This window comes from Momordica charantia (genome assembly GCF_013281855.1).
Source record: "Momordica charantia cultivar OHB3-1 chromosome 8 unlocalized genomic scaffold, Mcharantia_2.0 BLBB01000008.1, whole genome shotgun sequence".
In the NCBI taxonomy this organism is placed as follows: domain Eukaryota; kingdom Viridiplantae; phylum Streptophyta; class Magnoliopsida; order Cucurbitales; family Cucurbitaceae; genus Momordica; species Momordica charantia.
Window position 1 is genome coordinate 18,248,725 of NW_028275166.1, and position 26,664 is coordinate 18,275,388.

At 40.4% G+C, this 26,664-nt stretch overlaps 2 long non-coding RNA genes across 2 annotated transcripts; both read right to left on the bottom strand.

The window, feature by feature from the left end:
• Window positions 1–2,585: 2,585 nt before the first annotated feature.
• Window positions 2,586–4,969, bottom strand: LOC148209692 (uncharacterized). Its single transcript, XR_015793254.1, has 3 exons — window positions 4,324–4,969; window positions 4,176–4,236; window positions 2,586–2,778 (listed from the first exon to the last, which is right to left on the bottom strand). It is a non-coding gene; the product is annotated as an uncharacterized LOC148209692 (long non-coding RNA).
• A 7,026-nt stretch (window positions 4,970–11,995) lies between these two features.
• Window positions 11,996–14,880, bottom strand: LOC148209693 (uncharacterized). The gene is made up of 3 exons (XR_015792960.1): window positions 14,086–14,880; window positions 13,961–13,999; window positions 11,996–12,314 (listed from the first exon to the last, which is right to left on the bottom strand). It is a non-coding gene; the product is annotated as an uncharacterized LOC148209693 (long non-coding RNA).
• Window positions 14,881–26,664: the final 11,784 nt, after the last annotated feature.

Sequence of the window (26,664 nt, forward strand, 5' to 3'; positions counted from 1 at the left end):
ATCTGATGTGCTTGCTAAGAAGCACGAGGACATGGTCACCGTTAAGGAGATCATGGACTCGTTGCAGAGTATGTTTGGACAGCCGTCCTCACAGGCTCGGCATGAAGCCCTTAAGTTTATCTACAACTCCCACACGAAGGAGGGCTCATCACTACTAGAATACATTTTCAACCGGATGGTCCACTGTTGGGACTTTCTCTACCTTCAAAAAGATTAGAGACTCTAGCAAGCGCACACGGTCACAAGTAATACTCGGAAGTAATCCAACGTCGAATCCTCAAGGACTTGTTGCTTTTCAAAATCAAGTAATGCAGCGAAATAGTTCAAATATGCAATTGTGATTTGGGAAGAAAAATGTGATGAAATGTTGTTGTATGGGGTTTTAACTATCATGCAATTTAATAAAAACTCCACCTCTTTGTTTCTACCTTAGTTTTGATACAAAACATGGAAAACACACTTTGTTGGGAAAATGCACCAGGTGCAATTCTAGCTTTTCTTGGGAAACTGAGTTCTACTCTTTCACTACCGCTTTTGGTTGATGCATAGACTATGGTAACCTATAATCATATGTCTATGTGTAATTACAATCCTAGGGAATATTTATCAACTCATTTGCTTTATGGGTCAGAGGGCGTATGTCTAAGACCATATTTTATGCGCTTATGTCTAAGTCACATCCCATATTGGTTTCCTATTATTTTACCTAACTCACCTTTCTTAGTGTTGGGTTTTAGTGTATAAATCAAGTTCCCACTGGCCAAATGGAAAAAAGACGTAAAGAGAAGTTTTTAGAAACCAACCCAAAAAAGTGCAAGGTGCAATTTTAGGCAAATCCCGAGCGTGTTGAAAATCAAATCATTTTGACTAAGACCTTCCACAGAGATGTTAATAACTAATTTATAACATTTTTAAAGGAAAGAAAATGCACGGAAACATAAAGTAAGTATTTTTCATTATATTAAAACGAATATACGAGCCGTACAATGAGTTCTAGCTTGACCCTCTTCTCTTTCGAGCGTGAGGGGTATGTAAACTCGCTAAAGAACTTAATAAAAACAAAATAAATGTAGAACAAAAGGTAGAACTTTAATTTAAAGCAATACGGTAAGCAAAAGTAAGAAAATACAAGGAAATAACAACTAAAATATAAACCTAAAGCCTAAGAACGAGTTCTACAACGAATGAGAGAGTAAATGAAGCTGAGAATCAACTTGGAATGGATGATTTGCTACTAGAGGATTGGCTTCCTTATATAGCACCTTGAGTTGGTTGAACTCCCCACCATTTTAGGTGGAAATGAGTTCAGATTCACCTAACAAACCCTCTTGGACTTGGACTCATGGTTTTAAGTTGGTTTCAACATGTGGAAAATGCCTTCTTGCCCTTCATTAATAAAAACGTGCGTTTTGCTAATTTGTTCTTCAAAATTGTGCCAGGCACAATTCATGCAAAACATAAACTGTTATTTTATTCCAACTTTGACCGCATCTTCTCATATTTTTCCTAAAGTACCATAGTTTGACTTTTATGCATGTATGTTCTATTTTAAGAATATGTGGTCCTTTTTGGCAAATAATGATGGGAAAAGGGTAAAAAAACATGGTAAAAAAAGGTTACCGACACATGTTCCTACAGTAAAAAGTAAACCCTAAAACAACCTTAAACTTAGCCATTTGCTTGTCCTCAAGCAAAAACAACAACAATCAACATGCTAGAAAGATGAATGAGCAACAATCCAAATATTCTTAGTAGGTGAATCATATACGTCATAGGAAAGGCTCCACAAGCTAAACGTCCTAAGTTTAATCTGAAGCCAACAAAACATACATCATCCTTTGTTTTGAAACATAAAACTGATTCTAAATTTCCTTCTTTTCTAAAACACAAAACTTGTTTTACAAAACCAAGGAATATGCACACTTCCGTTTTGATTCAGAAGCTTTTACATCAAGAAGACACATGGACCGGCTACTAGCCCCCGAGGTTTTCCACACACTAACATCGATTTCCAAGCACAGCCACTCCTAGAAACTTGTTAGGTAGCAACCGGACATAAAATATTGTCGACAATGGTTTTCACGAAGTCATCTTAATATGTAGGCTACTACTGTAACACCCCCGAATTTTGATAACTTACATAGGAACATTACAAAACCTACGTGCTCCAAACTTCCTCCCAAGGCATAAAGGCAACTAAACGAACCTAGAAATTTCAGCTTTTCATTTGCTCAAGTTAAACCTGTGAACACTTTACTTTTCAAATGGACTAAACTACTTGTCCTTCATGGACAAACAACACCTAACTTTCCCGTTTAAGTCAAGCAGAGCCAAAACAAGTAAATAACGACAGACAAACAACCTATCCAACAGAAGCATAACCGTACAAGATAATAACAAATCAACTAAGTAAATAAAAACCACCACTCTTCCACTGAGCCACTCTAATAATAACATCAAAACAAAAATGATTAATCTATGCTTCAATCTTAAAAAGTTAGTGAATCGAACAACATTAAACATACTCCATAAGCTTCTTAATGAAATCAATGACATAATCTTTACAGGAGTCCATACTTAAAAGAAAAGTCATCTAAATCATTATACCAACCCCCTAAGCTTTACAGAAGTTGATACTCAAAACATAAGAAATAAACTAAACCATCAAGACTCCTAAAGACCTAGTTTAGACGAGTTAAAACTAAACGGAAGTTAGCTATGGTCCTTCTTCTCGAGTCTCCCCCGCACCATCACCATCACTGTGAACCTGATCTCCACCTGAAAACAATAATTTCAGAGGGGGGTAGGTATTAATAATACTTCGTAAGTAGCCCTCTCTAACTACACACAAACAACATGTTTAACACACGACATTCGCTACGAAGTATTAAACTGGCATCCATGCATCAAGAAATGATAACACTCATTAATCCACACATGCAATCAAACTAACCCCAACCACAAGGTCGCTAGTAGACCTCACTAACTATACACAAAACAGCATATCCGTAATCTCATCAATCATCAAAATGCGATAACTAGAAATCATGCATCAATAGGTCATAACAATTAATCAATACACACATACAAGCATCCTAAAATATCAAGACTCACGTATCTTCGACCACAATACCCAAGTAGCTCCTTCAAGCTACTTCTATGCATCACACTATGTTAGTCCTCCAAGTCGAACTCTTCTAATCGTATCGGCCCTTGACCTTTTGTACCCAAGGCCCCGACACTCCTCTACAGAGGCTCGGCATTCGACTTTGACCTTCATACCCAAGGCGTCGAACTGTGCGTCAACCCTTGACCATTTGTAACCAAGGCCTCGACGTCTACTAGATGTATTGGTCCTTGACTGCCACCATGTCAAGACCCAATACTAATCATCAGATAGACTCATTGTGCCGACCCCCGTCCTTTTGTACCCGGCGCCTCGACACTCATCTCTACCAAGACTGGCCTATCGACCTCCGACCTTTTCTACCTGGAGCCTCGATACCCAGTAGCGATGTAACAACCTCGACCATTTGTCCATGATGCCATGAAACTTGTCTACTCACTTTTCATTACTCGATAGGCCACCAATTCCAATCATGGCCCTCTGTTAAGATTCAGTCACATCATTCCCAGGTCACCCACAATATCGAGTACGAGCAACCAAATGACTAGTTACGTTATCACTATAGACAAAACATAGGATAACAAACCGCTACCACCAGTCCGTTCCATCTATTCAGCCACCCTAACCAATCTTTCAAAGGCATCGACAAGCCATTCACACATCTAATCACAACACAATTATCCAACATGCTCTTCATCGTACAGAACAAAGAAAATAATCCAGTGACTTCCAACTAAGCAAACATAAACAAAATAACATAAAACTATCACGTGCATTTTCAATCCCCAAGACATGCTTTCAAACATCAAAGCTTAATCACTTCCAACCATACCGAGCAGCAACTTTCAAGCCATATCCAATAATCATGATACAAAATATTTTCCTAATATATAAAAGGAAAAGAACAAAAGAAACAACAAGAATGCAACCCAACGATAACCACTAGAAGTTTTCAAATGATGCCCAACAAATTCTAAATACATGAGATACACAAGTATAGCAAAGTTAAGCACGAAACCATCTCAATTACACCTATTAACGCACACACCCGCCCCTTGGTGCTACTTACACACGCCTACAAGCTCTTGGCCTTTGCGTTGGCTCGAAACCTAGGAACATAAAACAAATCCAGCACGTTTCTACTCAGTTTCGACTACTAAATTTGAATTAAAAAGGGTGTTCAATGAGGTCGTTACCCACTGAACATCACTGAATGATGGTGAACGCATTGGAGCTTGTAAATCTAAGGTCGACATGGTGTGGGTTAACGCCAAAACAATGTCGGGTGGGTGGGTAGCACTAATTTGAATTCAAGCAAGAGTTGAGAAGTGCCGAAAGTCGCCGGAATGAATAATACGTCACAAAATTGAGCTCGAGATCACCAGACTCGAGCTAAACGCGTGCTGGCCATTGGTTGCAGATGGAGGACGTAGCCGGACTGCTCTGTTCGTCGAGAACCATCGCGGGTCTTGAGCTGCCGACACAGATTGTCACCGAAAGACGCTCGGGTAGCAGATCATCGTGTTGCCCGCTCCTGTCCATGCTGCAAAACGTCGGAGGGACGCCGAGAACCTGTCGAATCTGGCTGCAAACAAGAAGCTTTCGTCGAATTAAATTGCGCCGCCGTAGTGATGTCGTCGTCGAGAATGAAACGCGCTGGAGAAGGGAAGTCGCTGTCGAGACCGCCGGAGCTGGCAAGAAAACACGAAGCCGCGTTGCGCCACCGTTCGACGATGGAAACGCTCGTGGGAGACGCGTCACGTCGGTGAATCAAGGAACGTCACCGTCTGTGGTGGGATTGGCGGGCGGCGGCTGGTGGATAGGGAAGAAGAAGAAGAAGAAGATAGGGAGAAGGGAATGAGGTTTAAGGTTTTCTTTTTGTTTTAATTGCCCTTTTTTATTTGTTTTAAACTAAAACCTCAATCCCTCGTTCTTAAATGAGGCCCCAACTAAATAACACAATGGCGCAATACAATAAGCCCAAAAATTATACTTTAGAAATCAAATAAAACTCACAACGACCTGAAATAAAATAGTTAACTTCATCCAAAAAGTAGAATTTAGGAAAATCCTTAAAACCGTGAATTTAAAATTTAACTAAAAATCTCGTGCACATGTCGAAAACTTCATTTATCTTAAACTTATGAAATTAAACGGTAATTCTAATTTACCAAAAATTAGAACTCCGAAATTAGAAGATGCAATAATTTAAATTATCCAAATAGGGAGAAATCCAAATGCACAATTTAAAACTTAGAATAAACGAGTCAGAGAACGCGGGGTGTTACAGACTACCCACCTAAAAAAAAACTTTCGTCCCCGAAAGTTGGCAGATCGCACAACTTTAAACATTGGGACGTTACAACTACCCTCCAAGCTGCTAATGCCACCCATTTAAAGAAAATGAATGTCTATAGTGGGGACTCGCAAAAAAGTAAATACATTTTCTTGCCAGTCATGTTTGTTACCACTCTTGTCTTTCTCTCACATTTATTTTTCTTTCCCCCACTCTTGTTTGCTCTCAAGAGTCTTTTTGATTTGCTTTTTCCTTCTTTTGTACTCTTTTTATACTCTTTCTTTCGAAAAAATTTTCTTGCATATGACTCTTTTTGCATAAGACTCTTTTTATTGCTTGCATTTTATTTTTGGCTCTCTTTTGAAACAAAAAACATATTTTCTTTCTTAAAACAAAAAGACCAACACTGTCCCCCCCAAACTAAAGGGAAACACTGTCCTCACTCGGAAAAGAAATTTTGAGAGTAAAATTTTGGCACTAAAAGGACAAGGACTTCCAAAGCAATGAAAAAGTTAAGGTTTCAAAATAAAAAGAAGCAGAACACATTTTTATAACCAAAATAAAAAACGGAAAATGACTTATGGCTTGATCATAAAACTAGGAAATCTAACCTATTCATGCCCTTAATTATCTTCATCGACATGATACAAAAAATAAGAATAAAGGAAAGCATTTCATTAAAAAGATGAACATGTCGAAAGTTTAGAAAAGATGCATTGAAGAAACAAAGGACAATCTAGTAGCTAGAACAAGCAAGCATGTAAGCGTGAACTTTAAACATATGCAAAACACAACTTTTATACACTCGTAACAGAACAATATCCCTACAACTAACCTAAAACTAAAACTAAGCTAAACAACCTATCATGCAAAATAAAAACACAAAAGCAACCTACACAACCTAACATTCAAACTAAACTAAACAAGCTATACTAAACAACCTAACATGCAAAATCAAGATCTAAATATGAAAGAAAAGAGAGGTAGGTACTCCACTAATCATCATCTGAAGACTCATCACCGGTGGAATCGGTAGGAAGACGGAAAGTAGATAGTAAGTCAGTCGTATGCTCCTTGGGGAACGAAGGTGCTTCATTACCATATATCTTCTTGAGAAACTCACATGTGGCACGTTGAGTAACCAAGAGAAGCTCGTACTTCTCCTTTAGTTCATCATATTGCTCCTTAGTCACCACTCCTCGAGTCTCGAAATCTGTGGCGGTAATGAGAGTGTCTTCATTCGGAACAATTGAATATCCCCGAACTCTCCATAGGGATGTGACCGGCTTCTTGGGTGTAACTAAATTTGCATCATCGGCCTCTACTCCCGCCTGCAAACACAACTCGGTTATTAGTGTAGGAAAAACAAGGGGACCTACCATTTTCTCCGAGCAACTCCGTATCTCGTTCCTCATGAGCTCCCCAAAGTTGAACTCAATGCACTTCATCACGATGTACACCATAATCGCCCTATTGCGCTTAATGTAGGAATCGTGATAAGTGGGATCAACCAGTTATTCATAACATAAGTCCAAACCGTTGCTTGTTCATTAATATCAAGGGGCTTTAAGGAAAGCTTCCTCGTTGTTAAAACGGTTCAAGTATTGTGTGTTCTACAAATAAGTCTATGCGCCTCTTCCACTTGCTCGTCCGATGGATGAACCAAAATTTCATTACCAATTGCATTATTGGCATCCAACAAACTATAATGAGTGTTAATAATGAGAGGATAAATTTTTACCAGTTTACCCCGTACTCTCACTACACCCCCTCGGTTAGGATTGATGGCAGCGTAAAACTCTTTCACTAAGGCCTCGGATACACTCGTTGTTGGGGCAAACAACATCTCCCAACCATTCTCCACAAGCCTCCTCTTAACATATTCTTGGACGGGCTCTTATGCTTCATCAAAACTCCTCTCAACTAGGATATCACTGAAAGGGTTGTGATTCCCGGAGCGGAAGCGGATTTTCGTTGCTGATTTTCGGGACACAAAATCCAAATGGAAAGAAGGAAATACAGGGGAAAACCAAACCTTTGAAGAACGTTTCTTCAGTGAGTTCCCCTCGAACACCACCACGGGATCTTCCTCGCTATCCTCTGGGTACGAGACCGTGCTTGTGGGAGCAGTTCTTTGGAATGAAAGGGAAAAGATCAGATCGAGAGAGCTTGATTTTTGAGAGAAAATCAATGGGAGTTTTTTTTTCCTTCGTGCTGTTCTGTTTTCTCCAACAACTTGAAGAAGAAGAACAATGACGTGGGGTAACTCCCCACGTGACAGCAACCTCCCACTCCCCTGCAATATTCTAGGGGAGTTTAATATTATTATTATTATTATTATTATTAATAAATAATAAATATATAATATAAATATATATAATAATTACTATATATATAATTAATTAATCAAATTAATTAATATAATTAATTATTAATCCAATTAATAATTAATGAATATATATATACATAAATAATTAACACTTAATTATTTATTATAAAATTAGAATCATATTCTAAAACATTTCTCTCGTATAACCTATAGTTTTAATGTACATCTTATGCACATTATTTTTAACCTATAGTTTTCATATGAATCTTATTCATATTAATTTTATTTGAATCTCATTCAAATAATATCTCTCATAATATATAGTTTTAATTTACAATTAACTATAATATTATAATGTATCAATATACATATAATCCCTTAAGTAATTTGAATAATTCAAATTCTTCCAAAAACTTGATCCTCGTTTTACCCGTAATGAGCTAGCAAGGGGACCTAATGGACCTATAGATCCGAAATTCCAACGATGCAAGATTAATCGGTCAAACTCATTGACCGAGTTAATCTAGATTCGTTAACTACGGGTTATTCCACTAAAGACCTGCAGTTGCACTCTTCTCACTGCAGAATGTTTTCGTGTCCATGGATATACAACCATTAATGACGAGTCAATCCTTCACGAGTGTTCGTAACTCAAGATGCGTCAAATTACCGTTTTACCCCTGAGTTACATCTTACTCCTTAACACCACTGCTCCTCTAATGAACAACCCGGTTATGGTCCAACCAATAACCGGAAGTCCCTCTCGGCCAATGAGAGGGTGGGGCCCCTTGTTCAAGTCCCAAAGTCAGCATTTAAGGGAACACTCATCTACTCCCCTAAAGTCGGGGAGGAGTGAATTCCATCTTGTGAAGTTATGTTCCCAGCTCCCCACTCGGTCTCGTCCCCAAAATGGTAGGAATGTTGAGTCGGCGACTCGGACTACTCTCACCCATACAAATCAAAGGACGAGCCCTCACGGGCAGGAGTCCATAACTCACTCAGGATTGAGAATAAGTTGCCTGTCATCCTAAGAAATAGCAACCTATTAGTAACGGTGTTACATCTAAAGATTGCCTATTTCGTGGTCCGGTCTTATACAAACTCATTGTATAGGATACCCTCACTCGCATGTCTCCACACGAACGACCTGGATCGAGTCGTCTGTAACCTTTACAGAGTGGGTCGTATCCATAGTGTTGCCAAGATAAGGTACCCAGCCTTATCCATATACTATAGACCCTTTAGGTTATTCACGGGACATTATCCATTCATAAATCAGGGGTATATCAAATATATACCACGTATATCAACTATATACCCAGTATATATACTGTCCCGATTACATCAAAATAACCTTGGATGTTTAGTTTATTGGAATTGAACAATGCAATACTATGTTTCAACAACAAATTTATTGAATAAAATTTTATTGAATATACATTTGTTTTTACATAATACAAAATACGAGTTTAGGGCAACACACCCAACAATCACGTGCTTTGAAGTCGGGCCTCCTCACCTCGAATCTCACCCTTTTTACTCTTGATGGTGTTTGCTCGGTAGAATCGGGCTTCTCTTTGTTGGCCTACTGAAGTGGCTCTTTTGCCTCTCTTATCAGCCTAGTGCTCTTGGCTTTTTTAGATGGGCCAGCCTCGACATTTTTTTGGGTAGCCAAATGTGCTACAGCGGCTCGAGTCCTTGGCCTGGTAAAACATTTTTCTTATTTCGTGTTTTCTTCGCCACTTCAGTCAATCACACCTCCTCCTCTAAAGACTCTACAGTAGCAACAAATTTTGGGTCAGAAACATTTAAAATTGATAAATAATGGGACTTACATTTTGAAAAAGACTATGAGGATTCATCCATGGCCTCATTAGGGATATCCACAGGACCAGATACTCATAATTGTTCTTGTGCATAGGGCTCCTCATCATCTTGCTGAGATTCGTGCACTGGAGTTCGTACTTTCACTTCATATTGAGGGATATCACCATTGTCTTCTTCGTCCTCAAACTCATCTCCATCAACTTCTTGGGGTAATTATCCAAGATCTTCATTTTCTTCCTCAACCTCTAATCTTCCTTGAGCTGCCTCACTGTTTCCATCATCCTCCAATGGATCTTCTCTCGTCGCCTCATTCAATGCCACTAAAATTTTGGCAATTTTTGACGATGTCCTTTCCTATTGTAAACCATAAAAAATTAGGGGCTTTTTAGTCAAGATTGCTCTAGGCGCAATTTGGCAGCGTATTTCGACCATGGCGGAATCTGAATGCTCCAAGGGCTCCGTGTCATGTTCCGAGTCTCCAGTAACCTATTATTGACCTTCAACATGCACAGTAACAGTAGCGGAAATAGGAGGATGGATAGATAATTCTAAAGATTCGTAAACGGGGTTATCTTGAGAAGAATTCAACCTACGACGCATACTCATACTATTCAATTCAAGTTGAATCTCCTCACACACTCTCCTTGAATTTTCCATGAATTCTTGCCATTTTATGTTTAGTTCTTCAATTTTAGCACAAATGTCTTCATTCTCCTTATCCCTAATTTCTTTCTTTTTACTTTCCATGTCTACTCTCTCATTACTCTTTCATTAAGTCTAGCAATTTTCATCTAAAGCAGCACCTTTTTCCTCCAAAGATTGATTTTTTCGAAGATAGACCTTACTAACTCCCCCTAATTTCTTATCACTAGAACCTTCTTGATGAACCCTAGCAACATGAGGTTCTACACTTGATTTTTTCAGAATTTGCACCACCTACGGATAGATTCCTTCTAGGGTTCATTCTTAAAGATTCCTCAAATTTTCTTCTTTGTTCCCTAAGATCAAAAACTAGCTTTTCATAATAGATTTTAAGAGGTTCAAGAGGAATCATATCCGGTTTAGTTGGTGGGGGCAACAACACCTTCTTCTTCCCCTTCTCCATGTCGCATGGCTGGGAGGAGGAAGAGGCTGCCATGGTTCTTGAGCTTGCTTCACGATCAACAAAGCAAACCCCTCCAACAAACCTGAGTGTGTCGAAAAAAGAGGGAGGTGAGAAAATTTTTGGATTCTTGAAGGTTCCTTGAGAGAATATTTGAAAACAAGTGAGGGATTTGAGAGGTGGAAATCGCAAATGAGGGTTTTGAAACTTTAGAGCTTTTTGTTTTATGTTTTACAACATATTAAAACATAATTTGGTTAAATGTTGGGCCTCTTTTTTATTTAAAAATAACCCAAAGCCCATTTAAACATAACCCACATAAAGCCCACAAAAGCCCTAATCCACAACTCAAATCGATTTTTTTCCTCTTAAATTGCAGTTGGCGCAATTTTCACGTTGGTCAGATCTTGATCCTGCAAAATTCAAATGCAAAAGCAAAAATTAGATTTGGAATCTACACAAAAAAGCCTTAAAGAAAATATAAAAATTTCACAAAAAGACGAAAAAAATATTTTACATAAAAACGCCCTCAACACTGACCGAGGGACTGTTCTCATTGTTTTTTCATGTATCTTTCAATAATAAAGAGGTTTTGCCTCTCCCAATATGCTCACCAAAGTATTTCTTGACTTGGTGCCTATTTACTTTAAAAACATTACCTTTCGAGTCACTTAAATCCATAGCTCCATGTGGATAAACACGTTCAACTACAAATAGGCCCGACCATCTAGACTTATGTTTACCTGGAAACAACCTTAATCTAGAATTGAACAACAAAAATGAGTCTCTAGGTTCTAAATTCTTATCCATTATTTTCTTATCGTGCCACTTTTTAGTTCGTTCTTTATACATCTTAGCATTCTCATAAGAAAACTGACGAAACTCATCCAACTCATGTACCTGTTGCAATCTTGCTTCACCTGCAGCAACATAATCAAAATTTAGTTTCCGCGTAGCCCAAAATGCTCTATGTTTAGTTCTAATGAAAGATGACATGCTTTACCTGTAACGCCCCAGGAATTTCACCATTTCCAAACAGGGACTGTTACTAAGACTACCTAAAATTTTCACATAAACAAGAGAATTATCTTCACAACAATACTAAGCAATAAAGCTACCACGCTTTCGCTGCGCTACTCTAATTTTCAACACACACGAGAGCTTGAACAATTAGAACAACAACACTAAAGATTTAAGAGAAACTCACATCCTATACCGATAAACCATCTAATACTGACTTCACATTAACCAAGCCCTTCAAGGAAACCTTTACTAACTATAAACCTTCCATTAACTGAATATTAACATCTCGAATGACAATGAAGCAAAAACTAATTCAAGTACGATCAACTTAAACAAATGTGTTCATAAATATCCTACGTAGGTTACAATCCCGTAGTTCAAGAAGCTAACAAAATTAATGCTCTAAAAAGAATAATAAATCGGCAACCTTACAACATCCTTTAGACAATAAAACTAAACAAACCAACCACTAACAACTCAACTACAAGATTAAATAACCACAACTATCCTAACTAAAAGAAATTAATTTCACGCAGCATAGCTAATGGTCTTTCCGATCAAGCCTCCTCCTCGCCATCACCATCCCAAGAGCTAGCTCGATACCTGCAAACTGGAGGGGAAAAAGAGGGATGAGTACAACCACAGTACTCAGTAAGCAGCCCTTATCTGAAGGGTCACGCACAAACAGCATACTTATCAAGGAACAACGTGTCATGCTTATTAAAGAATCAACACACACACATCATGCTCAACCAAATCATGAAACATTCACAGTCATGCTATTCATCACATTATGCTTTCAGACATAGACACATTCTATAAAATTCGGTGACAACCACAACCAGGAACACATTAACCACCAACCTCTAGTCTCCCTAACATGTCAAGTACCTCTACGCTTATCACAGCTATCCTAGCCTTCCACAGTTAACTCCTTCGAGTAGAGTCGGCCCCTGACCATTTATACCCAGAGCCCCGACACTGCTGCATCGGCCCTCGACCATTTATACCCGAGGCCCCGATGACTTCATCGTCTATTGGCCCTTGACCATTTATACCCAAGGCCCCAATAGTCTTCCTCCCAAAGGACTCCTCGTATCGACCCTCGACCATTTATACCCGAGGCATCGATACTCCATTAGTGACGTATCAGCCCCCGACCATTTATACCCGAGGCCCTGACACTCACTCATTCACCCCATAATTGGCGTATCAGCCCTCGACCATTTATACCCGAGGCCCTGACACCCACTCTTCCATTCCCTTCAAGAATCCAACTTTCACCAGAGTCTTACCATAAACTTTCTTATACCACTAACCCTACATCTTTCAACTCACAAGTACAATTCAGCATGCTTCCACAACATAGGCAACTTTTAAAAACGAGACAATAACCCAATCATGCTCAATATCCTACATCATTATTTAAAAAGTATTTCTAAGGATAATAGCTCACAAGAACACGCCGAACAAAACATGCATATCCAGGCAACCAACATTACCGCAGCAATACTCAATCATATAGCAAAGTAGAAAATCCCACCATTTTCAGCGACAAACATTCAACACAACTCCAAGCACATCGACTAACGCAACAAGAATTATTTAGCACAATGACGTAACAAAATTTGCATAAAACGCTGCAAAACCATCACGTTAGAGACCATTTAGCATACATCAACGCACACACACGCCCCTTGCCTACTTACTTTGTTATGTCTCAAAACTCTCACAAGAGTCCTACTTGCTACTACGCCATGCCTCATGCATCAACAATCTCATAACAGTCCAGTATGCGATACACCAAAATGATAATATGTAAAGACCAATCAATTTAAAATAGTCCAGCATGATCCAACAGCTCCAACAGGCATCGTTCACAGAAAAGGCACAACCAACAACTTAACCAAAATATAATTGATAGATACCCAGCATACATCAAACACAACCGACTTCTCATAAATATTCAATATGCTTTCGAAACAACAGATTATAGTACCGGTATACAAATTTCATCATGAACACCAATTAGAACATAACAAAAATTCAATCATAGTCATCCAAAATTACCTGGCTACAATTGATTCACACAACCACATAATTTTTCCAAGATATATCAAGAGTTTTATCAACAATGACGTTTACTAAATGATAACAACGACAAGCAACATGCAAGTATCACACATGGGCACACGAGCAAACAACCATATCATATCAGCACACAACAACCAATCCCTCCAGTAAGAAACTACTTACTCAAGGTCCCAAACTGCTACTAAGCTCGTCGAAGGGTTCCTAAATCCAAAAGCATCCAAACTTGATTAGAGTTCATACTAGAAACACTTAAGTTGGATTGAAACTAAGCTTAGGTGATTCGTTACCTAAAACTCCCCCTAAAACCTCTTGGGTTAGGAGTGGGTCGATGCCGAGGATGTTCAGGTTCCCAAAATCGAGTTCCAAAGGCCAAAGGCTTGCTAGTCCGACGCCAAAAAGCGATGGGTAACGCTGATTTGGGTCCGATTTTGAGGTTGGTCAGCGCCGAACCAATGCCGAATAGAGTGGGTATCACAAATCGACTTCGCACACGGGTGGGTATCACGTGTCAGGCTTCGTTTGGGTGTGGGTCAACGTCGAACGTCACTAGAAGGCCAGAAAATGTCACCAAATTCGCTGGGCTTCGCGAATTCGGACTGCTCGGGGCTCTCGAGGCTAGAGAACAAACCAAAACTCCTCTATCTGTCGTGCACCACCGTGGACAGTCGCTGGATTGAAGAGACCGATGCGATTTCGGGCGTAGCGGGTCGTGGGATGTTGCCGAACAGCAGAGCCACCGCGAATGCAGCACGCTGGAGCTGTCGCCGCTGCTATAGAGCTGCCGAAGTCGCCGTGAAAACGTGCAGAAAACACCGGCGGCTCGCTGGTTTTCGTTGCAAACCACGCCATAGAACGCCGCTACCTACTGCCACAACTCAACGGCTGCCGTTCGTGGTTCTTAGACACCGAGGGGACGCCAGTGATGGAATCGCGAAGGCTGCACTGCTGCTGTGATGCCGCGCCACCGTGGGTCGTCGTCGGAGAAACTCGCTGCCGCCGTTCGCTGCTTCGCCGGAGAACAAGAAGGAGAAGGGGGTTGACGGCTAGAGGGGAAGAAGAGGAGAAAGAGAGGGCTAACTAGGGTTTTCTTTTGTTTATTTTATTTATTTTGCATTTAAACCAAAAAGCCCACATTCCCAATTTTTAAAGAATCCTCTTAATTAGTTTTAAAAATGAAAAGCCCAACTCCCAACTCCAATGGAAAGCCCATGGGCTAGAGGAATCTAGAATTCTATTTTCAAATAGTTCTAACGGCCCAAAACAAGAAACCCGAAATTTCACGTTAGTAGTTAAAATAAAACTCACAATAATTCGAGATAAAATAATTAACTTCAACTCTAAGACCCAAGAATAATAATTCAAAGAAAAGTAAAATTTATGAAGGAAAATCCCTAAAACCCCTGAAATTAAGATTTAACTAAAAATCTCCTACTCAGGTCGAGAAATTAAATTATCTTAATCCAGTGAAATTAAACTTAATTCTAATTTAGTCAAAAATTAGAATTTCAAAGTTAGAAGATCCAAGAATTAAAGTTATCAACTTAGGGAAAAATTCAAAGACACTATTTATCTCTTAAAATAAACGAGTCAGAGAACGTGGGGCGTTACATTACCAAAAACAATGCGATAAGGGGATATGCCTAACGGAGTTTTATAAACAGTTCTATACGTCCACAAAGTATCATCAAGTTTAATAGCCCAGTCCTTCCTATTCACATTCACATACTTCTCTAAAATTGACATTATTGCACATAAGCACAAAATGTGGCTCTTGGGTTAACAACACATTTCTCAATTCACTCTTTCTTACAATCAAACTCACATTCTTTCTTTTCAACTCATCTTTTTTTTCTTCTTGATTTTTACTCTCATTTTGCCTTTCACTCTTCTCTTTTTTTTCACTAGTCTCACTTTTGCTCTCTTCTCTCCTGTCTTTTCTTCAAATTCTTTTCTTTTCTTCTCTAATTTCAAGTGGTCACAAGTACTTCAAATGGAGACAACGGAAGTAAAGTAAATTTCTTTCCTTTCAAAGTAAAACTATACTGTTCAACAGCCCATCATATGTGACCTCTCTATCATATTGCCATGGTCGGCCCAATAGTATATCCCCGCATTCATAGGGACAACATCACAAAAGACTTCATCTTTGTATCTTCCCAATGTAAAAGGAATAAGAGCTTGGGAGTTTACCTTTAGTTCTCCTTTGTTTGTCAACCATTGAAGTTTGTATGGGTTTGGATGTGGACGTGTAGCAAGTTGAAGTCTCTTAACAAAGAAAACTACTTACCACATTGTGCAACTTCCACTATCAATCACCAAGCTACACGGATTTCCTTCAATTAAGCATCTTGTGTGAAACAAGTTTTCCCTTTGATCTTCAACTTTCTCTTCCTTGATTTGTACACTAAGTACCCTTCTTGTTATCAAGGATATGAAGTTACCTTCTTCAATATACTCTTCATCACGTTCTTCAAATTCTTCATCATGTTCCTCACAATCATCATCCGAGTCAACTACACCATCTTATCACCGTAACTCTTTTATTGACACAATCTTTACTCATGTGTCCAAACCCTTTGCACTTCCAACATTGAATAGAACTAGTCTTTTCCCTTACCTCCTTTGGAGCTTCATTCTTTTTAGTATTGGAACTTTCTCCCTCCATTCTTTTGGCAGCTACGAACTTTCCTTTTGGTTGCAATGATTCATTCCTATTCACAAAAACCAGCCTTGTTCCAAGCATTAGAATTGGAATATGTATTAGCTTTAGATGTGTACCGTTTTGAATACTCCTTTTCTTCCTTCAATTGATCTTCAATTTTGACAGCATAATGGTACATATCTTCTAGGTAAGGCGGTGGATTTCTATCAACAGCATGAGCAATTTCTCGATTCAAACCTCCAAGGAATCTAGACATGGTGTCTTCCTCTTCTTCTCGGATTTGGGTTTTTAGCTAAGGTCTCATCTCTTGATAATACTCAGCAACACTTTTCGTTCCCTGCCTCAAAGCTTGCAGTTTAGTTTTCAAATCTCTTTCATAGTGTTTTGGAACGTACCTCTTCTCATGGCTTCTTTGAGTTCTTCCCAAGTGTCGAATGGATCCTCCTCCTTCCTTCTTCTTTCTATTTGAGATTTTGATACCATTCACCGGCATGATTGGTGAATTCAGCAATGGCGAGTCTCATCTTCGTATTCTCACTATATGTATAGCAATCAAACACATGTTATATTCCTTTCCCATTGCAAGTAAGCATCGGGGTCCGCCGTTCCACTAAAGGGTGGAATCTTGAGTTTAACTCCGCCATCCCTATTTTCATTTAATCTTTCCAATCTTCTAGGTTGCATGACGTTGGCAAAGTTATTTCGTCCTCTTCCTCTCCCATTTCTTCTTCCTCCAACTTGTCTTTCTTATTCAGCAAGGTCAAACGCATCATCTTCTGTAAGGCTCGTCTTCTCTTGTTGTTGCGCTCTCCTTTCTTGTCTATCTTCCATCATCATTCCATCATTCCTTGAATTGCTTGAAGAATCACCATGTTAGGATCTTGCGGGTACTTGTGGTACTCCATCCTGTGCCATTTTGTTAGAAACAATAATAATGATAATAAGGACCTTACCACTCTTCTCACCAAGATTTCACTCAAGGACACTCGTTTTATCACTCAAGGGTAGGCTTTTGTTACTAGGTCAAAGATGTAAGGGTTGGCTTAAATTTTGGTGCAATCTTGCTTAAAGCTTGATATAACTAATTCAATGATCAACTCTCACAAACTAAGACTACAGAAACTCAATCTTAGGATAAACAACTTGATAATTTAAACAAAACACAACATAATGAAAAGAACCTTCGTGTGCCTCGGATCTTCGAATGCTTTTTTTTTTCTACGGTTTTCTTTCTTTTTGCTACTGTTTTTGTTTCTTTTGCTACTGTTTTTTCTTTCTTTTGCTTCTGTTTTTTTTTCCTTTTCTTTTTCTTTTGCTTCTAATTTTTTTTTTTCTTTGCTAATGATCCGAGAGCAAAATACAAGAATTTCAAGACAAGTTATGTCTTGTTACACTTTGTAAGAAACTACTTTCGAAAAAGGAAAATAACAGAAAAATAAAAATTAAATAAAGTAAAGATATTCACCTGTAGAACCGGCCAAAGGATGTCGACCAATGCTCTGATACCAAATGATAAGCGCCAAGGTTGCTCGGGTTTACAAAGCTAGAGGTCCTTCTAGGATCCTTGCAAACATTCACAAAAACGACTAACTAACTTACCGAATGATTCCAACCAAGAGTAAGGTTAGAAGATGAATCACTTTAGATCGGACTTAGAATCTACGATGGTCACTCCTAGATCCTAAGACGACTCACTCCAGAATTAGCTTGATCGAGACTAATCCAATGAATCGGTTTAACATCAAACCTAAAGCAAGATTTGAAAGAAGCAACCCAAAGTGTTAAGGAACAAAAGTTCTTGAATTTCAATATGTTTTTTTAATCCTCCAAAACAAGGTGATTACAAGCCTTTAAATAGGCCAAAGGGTCGTTCAACATGAGGAACACCAAAAGTCTTTCAAATCCTATTTAATGCAAATTGTAGAAAATAAGACATGCAAATTAAACATGATTGCACATCAAACTAGACAACTAAATGTGAGTCCAAAAATGTAAAAATTGCTTTAAATTTGTCTTGGAAATCACATGTAGGAGGCGCTTTACGTTTGGATGAGATTTGACAAGCTTTGACATCACAAACTCCCAAGAGGTGCAATCTGCAAAGGCACCTGTTCACCAATCTGCACACTTTTTTTGTCCTCCGTGCATCTCTCAAAATAGACAACTTTTCCCGTGCCATCTTTGCTCCATTCTCTTCTTGACTCATTAAATTAACATTGTAAAGAATTTTTGCCTCAGAAATCTTTGTCTCCTCGTGTGCATTAGCTAGCCTTTGAAGATGTATTATGAAAACCTCTTGAATCTTCTTTGCTTTGCTTCTTGTAATTGGTCCCCCGGGTACAGTCAATGGATCCGTGGTTGGATTTGCATCACAACCAAGAGGTAGCCATGCGGAATTATGTTACTCATGCGTTCCACAACCTAAATTTAGGGATAAATAATCCTTTACCCCAAGCCGCACAGTTCGAGCTCAAGCCAGTCATGTTCCAAATGTTACAGACGATGGGACAGTTCGGAAGATTGACTAATGAAGATCCTTACTCCCATCTCAAATCCTTCATTTGAAATAGCTAATGTATTTCAACTTCTTGGTGTCTCTGAGGATGCACTAAGATTAAAAATGTTTCCTTTTTCTCTCAGAGATGATGCAAGGACTTGGCTAAACGCACTAGAACCAAATTTTATCAACACATGGGCGGAACTGAACGAGAAATTTTTGGCAAATTACCACACTTTGACCAGGAATGTAGACCTTCGAGAGGACATTGTTTCTTTTAGATAGAAGGAGAACGAAACAGTTCAAGAAGCTTGGGAGCCTTTTAAGGAATTACTGAGAAGTGCTCGAGACATGGATTGCTCGCATGTGTGGAGATTGAACAATTCTATAGAGGATTCGATCGTTAATCAAGGATGATGTTGAACACTGCAGCCAATGGCTCGTTGTTAGAGAAGTCAGTAAATGAGATCGTTGATATCTTAAATAAGATGACAGACATTAATGACCAAGGCGATATAGCAAGGTCATTACCAAAGAAGCAAGTATCAGCCGAAGTCTTTGAGTTAGACACAGTAGCTTTAATGCAAGCCCAAATGGCGGCTATGAACCAGATGTTAAACCAGTTGACAATGGAGAAGGAAACCAAAACCACAATTTCGGCGATACCTAAACTGTAATGCCCCAGAACTTCCCACACACTTTTAGGTCACGTTAACTACCCAACTATCTAAACTTAACCCCAACACGAGATGTCAACTCCCTGTGAAAAAATTATACAAACTCAAGTTTCACCTCTCATCAATTTAACAATGAATCAACTCTATAGAATATCAATCAACATCATTCGTGGACAACCTCATGAGGCAACTTTATTATTCAAACTAGGCAAAACTCAATGAATGGAAGAAAACTATTATAAACATCTATCCCGAAATAAAATAAACAACAAGTGGGAACCTCCCAATTATTCAAATAAGAACAAATAGTTTATTGACCAAAACATAAGATCTTAACCATCTAAAACTTAAGCTAAGCAAAAGTAACTATGCAGCCTATGGTCCCCGCTCGTCATGTCTCCTCCATCTCATCACCACAGTTGCCAACGAAACCTTCACCTGAAACAATAATTGTAGGGGGGGTGAGTATATAAAATATACTCCGTAAGTAGCCCTCACCAACAACACACAAACATCATGCTCAACAAACAATCATGTAACATTCACAGTCATGCTCTTCATCACATTATGCAATCAAACATAGACACACTCTATAAGATTCGGCGTCAACCACAACCATGAACAATTTAGTTACCACCCTCGAGTCTCCCTAACATCTCAAGTACCTCTACACTTATCACAACTATCCCAGCCTTCCACAGCTAACTCATTCGAGTAGAGTCGGCCCCTGACCATTTATACCCAGAGCCCCGACACTACTGCATCGGCCCTCGACCATTTTTACCCAAGGCCCCGATGACTTCACCATCTATCGGCCTTTGACCATTTTTACCCAAGGCCCCAATAGTTTTACTTCCAAAAGACTCCTCGCATCGACCCTCGACCATTTCTACCCGAGGCCTCGATACTCAATTAGTGACGTATCAGCCCCCGACCATTTATACCCGAGGCCCTGACACTCACCCATCTACTTTCTCCAAGAATCCAACTCTCCCAGAGTCTTACTATATACTTTCTTAAGCCATGACCCATGCATCCTTCAGCTCACAACCAATTCAGCATGCTTCCACAACATAAACAACATTCTAATAATGAAATAATAAACCAATCATGCTTCCACGATATAGCATTTCTTAACAACAGCTCCACAATGCGTTTGTCACAACAAGGCATAACCAAGCAAATTCTTAAACGATTAGAACCCAACACAGTTCACCCAAAATGCTTAATATCCAACATCAATATTCAATAAGCATTACTAAGTATAATAACTCACAAAACACGCCGAACAATTCATGCATATTCAGACAACAAACATTTCCACAGCAATACTCAGCAGTTTAGCAAAGCAGAAATCTCACCATTTTCACCGACAAATATCCAACGCTACTCCAAGTATACCGATTAACACAACGAGAGTTGTTTAGCACAATGACGTATCAAAATTAATATTAAACGCCACAAAACCAGCACATTAGAGACCATTTAACACACATTAATGCAAGCACACGCCCCTTGTCTGTCTACTTACCCACAACCGCGCCCTTAAGTTTTGCGTCGATCTCACACCTAAACACTAAAACAGAAAAATACAGCAAGTTACGTACACTATTCAGCCTTCGAAATCAATTCTAAAACGGTTCAAATGACTCATTACCACCAAAACCGACTTCGTATAGGTGTGGGTCACCTAGATCTAGCTCGCCAAGGTGTGGGTAGCCTAAATCGAGCTTCGAACGGATGTGGGTCACCGCCAAACGTCCTGAACGCTGCTGTAACGCACGAATCTCGCCGCTGGAGTTGCTGTCCGTCGGATCGTAGCAGTAGGTCGTCGAGGTTCGCCGCGGATCTGACCCGTTCGCCGTGCGCCGCCCGTTGCAGACCGCCGGGTTTCGTGGAGAACGATGTGCCGTTTGCCTGAGGACACGTCGCCGGAGGAAATCGCGCCGCCACTGCTGTTGTTCGCCGGGACGTCGGATCGAAGTAACGCCGTCGCTGGATGGGTCGCCGTCCGCCGCTGCAGCTGCTACGAATGGGGTCGCCGGCTGCCGCAGCTGCTGTTTCGAGGAGGCGCCGCTGCTTCCATCACCGCCGTGAGGTGTGGTCGCCGGTGAACAAGAAGAAGAAGAGGGGTGGGTGACGGCTAGAGCAACAAGGGAGAAAGAGAAGAAGAAGATGAAGTCCTTTTTGTTTTCTTTTTCCTCTTTTTCTTTGTTTTAAAACCAACTTAACCGAATAAAGGCCCAACAAGTCCAAGCCCAAGAGAAAAGAAATCCATCCCATCTTAAAACAAGACCCACCACACGAATTCCGGTAAATATAAATTTAATTGGAGTTTAGAGCCCGATAAATATGTATAAATTTAATTAACAATTAATTTAAAAAAATTAAATGAAAAATCTCCTGATTCGAGACTAACTAACCTGAGGGACTCGGGGCGTTACATAGCATCTCCTCCTCCTCTTTTGTGTTTCAGCCGTCACCCTCCCTATACTCTCAGCCGCCGCCCCTCACCGCCACGACAACAACCGAACTCCGGTGACCCACGACCCAACGACGACAGTACCCCACGACGATTTCAGCACCGGTGCGGTTGCAGCTCCAGGTTCGGCTTCTTCTAGCGTGATTTCGAGCATTCCGACGAGATTCTGCGGTGTTCCGGCATCGCCCCTCCCTCCTGCACTGATCTGTGGCATCATCGAGTAGCCCCAGCGTACTCCACGAACTCCGGCGATCTGCAACGACCCAGATCTGCCAGCACCGGTTTCCTGCAGCGTTCCTCGCGGCAGCGCACGACGAACGGATCAGATCCACGGCAGCCTCGACGACCTGCTGCTACGACCTCATTCTCCGACGAACAGCAACTCCGACGGCCACGAACGGCCACGATCCCTCAACATCGAGCAAAAGCAGCCACTCGAGTAACAAAACCAGCGGCGGGATTCGTGCGTTACAGCAGCGTTTTTTTTTAGGACGTTTGGCGGTGACCCACATCCGTTCGAAGCCCGATTTAGGCTACCACACCTATACGAAGTCGATTTTGTGGTAATGAGTCATTTGAACCCTCTTAGAATTGATTTCGAAGGCTGAATAGTATATGTAACTTGCTGTTTTTTTTCTGTTTTAGTGCCTAGGTGTGAGATCGACGCAAAACTTAGGGGCACGGTTGTGCGTAAGTAGACAAGGGGCGTGTGCGTGCGTTAATGTGTGCTAGTTGGTCTCTAATGTGCTCTTTCGTAATGTTTAATATTGATTTTGATACGCTATTGTGCTAGGTAACTCTCGTTTGTGTTAATCTGTATACTGGGTGTAGTGTTGGATATTCGTCGGTGATAACGGTGGAATTTTGCCTTGCTAAACTGCTGACAATTGTAGTGGGATGATGTATGTTTACGAAGGATGCACGTTAAAATAGAATTATTGTGATTATGCTTTCTTATGACGTGGGCGTGCTTGTATAGTTTATATAAATGTTCATTTATGATGTGAGCATGCTGGTTGAGCATATATAAACGTTTCTTTATGATGCGAGCATGCAAGTCTGAGTCATATTATTTTCTTATGAGATGTGGGTGTAATAGAAGCATATTTTCGGACTCTGTTCGTAGGTTAGGGGTTGATGTGGTGTTGGTTATGATAAGGAACGTTGGATTCTTGGGGGAAAGTGAATGGGTGAGTGTCAGGGCCTCAGGTGTAAATGGTCGAGGGCTGATACGTCACTAATTGAGTATCGAGGCCTCGTGTAAAAATGGTCGAGGGTCGATACGATTAGTCTTTTGGAAGGAAAACTATTGGGGCCTTGGGTAAAAATGGTCAAGGGCCGATAGATGGTGAAGTCATCGGGGCCTTGGGTAAAAATGGTCGAGGGCCGATGCAGTAGTGTCGGGGCTCTGGGTAAAAATGGTCAGAGGCCGACTCTACTTGAAAGATTTAGCTGTGGAAGGCTAGGATAGCTGTGATAAGTGTAGAGGTGTTTGAGATGTTAGGGAGACTCGAGGTTGGTAATTAATTTGTTGATGGTCGTGGTTGTCGCCGAATCTTATAGAATGTGCCTATGTTTGATTGCATAATGTGATGAAGAGCATGACTATGAATGTTTCATGATTTTGTGTGAGCATGATGTTTGTGTGTTGTTGGTGAGGGCTACTTACGAAGTATATCTTATATACTCACCCCCCCCCCCTCTACAATTATTGTTTCAGGCGAAGGATTCGTTGGTGACCATGGTGATGAGACGAAGGAGACATGACGAGCGGGGACTATAGGCTGCGTAGTTACATTTGCTTAGCTTAGGTTTAGATGGTTAAGACCTTATGATTTGGTCATTAAACTATTTGTTCTTATTTGAATAATTGGGAGGTTCTCACTCGTTGTCTACTTTATTTCGGAACAGGTGTCTATTTTAGTTTTATACCATTCATTGAGTTTGCCTTGTTGGAATAATAAAGTTGCCTCATGAGGTTGTCCACGGATGATGTTTGATTGATATTCTATAGAGTTGATTCATTAGTAAATTGATGAGAGTTGAAGCTTTATTTTATATAATTATTTCACATGGAGTTGTCATCTCGTGTTTGGTGTTAAGTTTAGACAGGTGGGTAGTTAACGTGACCTAAAAGTGTGTGGGAAGTTCTGGGCCGTTACATACATTGTCTGGACACACAGAGAATCTGAAGCGAGATCGTGAGGTAAATGAGAACTGTAAGGAGGTTATCACGAGAAGCAGATTAAGTTATGATGGGCCCTCACTTCCAGACGAAGGAACTGATGCAGTTACACCTGTTCCTGCATCCACCTCTAATCCACAACAATAAGAGAAAGCAGAACCCGTAAGTTTAGAAGAAAAAGGTAAAAAGCCGGATAAAGGTAAGCAAGTAGTGTCCAACACTACTCCACATGTAGGTAATATTAAGATCCCCCCACCTTTCCCCCAAAGGCTAGTTAAAAAGAATCAGGATAGTCATTTTAAGAAGTTCTTTGAGATTCTAAAACATTTGCATATAAATATACCTCTCATAGATGCTTTAGAACAAAACACTAAGTTTTTGAAAGACATCATATCTAGGCATAAGAAGTTACCTGGCACTAGGAGGTCACCCAACCTAAGATTGCTCCAAACCAACCATGCTTAACTTTGGAGTTCTTACGATTGAGCCACCGAAAAGGAAGGTGCACCTTGTTGGTATAGGTAGTGACTATCAATTCTTTTTAACCCTTTCTTGACTATTCTTCAATAATCTCAGGATCCCTCTCATTCGGATGAGGTATCAGTTTATTCATGTACGCCTCCTCTCGGGCGTCACTTCATAATTTGTAAAACTCCACATATCGTTTCTAGCCTCCAACCAAGATTCCAGTACTAACCCTTTAATAACACCAACCACCACAACACCCATCAACAGCCCTACCACTAGTATGATTTCAATGCATCTCACAACTCACCAACCCATTTCAGCATGCTTCCACAACATAAACATCATTCTAATAGCAAAACAATAAACCAAACATGCTTTCACAACATACCAAATCTTAACAACAGCGCCACAGTGAGTTTAGTCATAACAGAGCATAGTCAACAAATTTCAAACGATTGGAGCCCAACACAATTCATCCAAACACTTAATATCCAATGTCCATATTCAATAAGCATTGCTGGATATAATAAAAACTCATGAGACACGCCAAACACTTCATACGAATTCAGACAACGAACATTCCAAAATAAATTCACTTTAACGAACATTCCCTACAATCATACGTCATTCTACAACAGATCTCAGCAGTTCAACAATACAAAATTCACACTATTAACACCGACGGACATTCAACGCTAACCAGGCATACAAAACTACATAACAAGAATTACACTGCACAACCACGTATCAGAACCAATATTAAGCATCATAAACAGTATATCGGCAACCAAATAACATACACCAACGCACGCACCCGCCCCCTTGCTAGTTACAAACACTTGTCCTAAAGCTCATAAGCTCGTTGAGCACTTCCTACTACAAAAGAGCACGATCTCGAGGTTAGTAACCAATTAGAAACATTTAGTTATAAACGAAACCGAGTTTAGGTAGAGTCGTTACCTACTAACCAACACTAAAACAACTTGGGTTAGGAGTGGGTTGACGTCGAAGGGGTTCGGGCTCCCGATCTGAGTTCAAAAGGCCTTAAGCTTGCTGTCCCGACGTCTAAAGGTGATGAGTAATGCTGATTTGGGTCCGATTAGAGGTGGGTCAACGCCGAACCCATGCCGAAAAGAGTGGGTAATGCCGATTTGGGTTCGAATAAGAGGGGACCAACGTCGAACGTCACCGGAAGGCCGGAAAACGTCACCAAACTCGTTGGGCTTCACGAGTTCGGACTGTTCGGGGCTGTCGAAGTTTGCTGCACGCAGAAAGGTCACGCGCCGCCACTGCACGACGTCGGCGCCGCTGGAATTCGCCGCAACTCCTCGAGTTCGCCGGGTTCGCTGCTCTTCGCGCCGCCGCACGCTGCTACAGGCCGCCGCCGTCGGAGTCGTTGAGGGACGGGAGGGTCCACCGTTCGTCGCTGCCGTCGGGGAGGAAGCTCGCCGCTGCCGTGCTGCTTCGCCGGAGAACAAAAGGGGAGCTGCCGGCTGAACAAGAAGAAGAAGGAGAAACTTGGGGGGGGCTGTCGGCTAAGAAACAAAGGGAGGGAAAGAGAAAAGAAAAGTGTTAGGATTTTCCCCTTTTGTTTTGATTTAAAACAATTTTCCGATTAAGCCCAATCATCCAAGCCCAAACCCAAAGAAGGAGGAGTCCATTCCCTCAACCCAAGACCCAACACCAAGCTTGGTTAATAAACATTTAATTGGATTGTTAGAGCCTGATAATTATCGAAAAATTAAATTAACATTCACTTTGAAATTTAAATAAAAAAAATCTCCCGATTCGAGATTAACTGACCTGAGGGACTCGGGGCGTTACAGAAATGTGAGTTCTGGCTGAACAAAATGGCTTTCCTAGGCCACATAGTCACCAGGGAGGGTATTGCAGTA